Here is a 757-nt window from a genome sequence, read left to right as displayed (position 1 = left end):
GCAGGGGGGGGGCCCGGCCGCTCCCCTTCCCTGCTACCTGCCCCACCCCTGCCCCGGAGCCCACTGGCCCGGTGAGGCCACAGGCTTCTCACCCGCACTGGGCTGGCTGAGTCCCTCTGGCCAGCCTCAGTTTCCCCCTCTGAGAAACGGGCAGAACCATGTCATCCGGCTCAGACCCAGCTCCTCCTGCAGTTGGATGTGGGAGCCCGAGGGGCTGGGCTGTCCCCTCAGCTGTTTTCTCAGGTGCTCACCCCCTCTGTCCGTCCTCTGCTGCCCCCAGCAACTCCCTGGTCTGGCCCACACCCTGCCCGAGGGTCCCCGGGAAGGGCAGCCCCCGGTTGGGCACCCAGGGCCTCTGCCCGTGACCCCAGCACCTCACTGCACACCCGCCTCACCCTCAGCCCCTCCAGGCTGCCCCGCGCCCTCCGTCTCCTCCCACAGGGGACACCACACTCCTCAGCCTCCCCTCCCTCCTCTCCTCTCCTCCCTCCTTCCTTCCTCCCTTTCCTTCCTTCCTCACTGGAGGACATATTAGAGGGGGGGGGGCGGAGATGAGAGAGAAGCAAAGATCGGCCGCCTCCCGCGCCCACCCTGACGGGAATCACACAGGCGGCCTGTCGGTGCACAGAACGACGCTCCACCAACGGAGCCACTCAGGCTGGGCACCGCGCGCGCACACGCACACGCACACGCACACACACACACACACACACACGCACGCACACACACACACACGCACCCGCTTTCTTCCTCCCCT

The 757-nt window shown here is 67.9% G+C and overlaps 1 protein-coding gene across 2 annotated transcripts in view; it reads right to left on the bottom strand.

The window, feature by feature from the left end:
• LOC102250324 (ly6/PLAUR domain-containing protein 2-like) overlaps positions 1-757 on the bottom strand; it is a 20,730-nt gene that overhangs the window by 15,880 nt on the left and 4,093 nt on the right. The gene's annotated exons all lie outside the window — the stretch shown is intronic.

Source organism: Myotis brandtii, unplaced genomic scaffold, assembly GCF_000412655.1.
Source record: "Myotis brandtii unplaced genomic scaffold, ASM41265v1 scaffold2325, whole genome shotgun sequence".
Lineage (NCBI taxonomy): Eukaryota > Metazoa > Chordata > Mammalia > Chiroptera > Vespertilionidae > Myotis > Myotis brandtii.
This window is presented reverse-complemented; position numbering and strand designations above follow the sequence as displayed.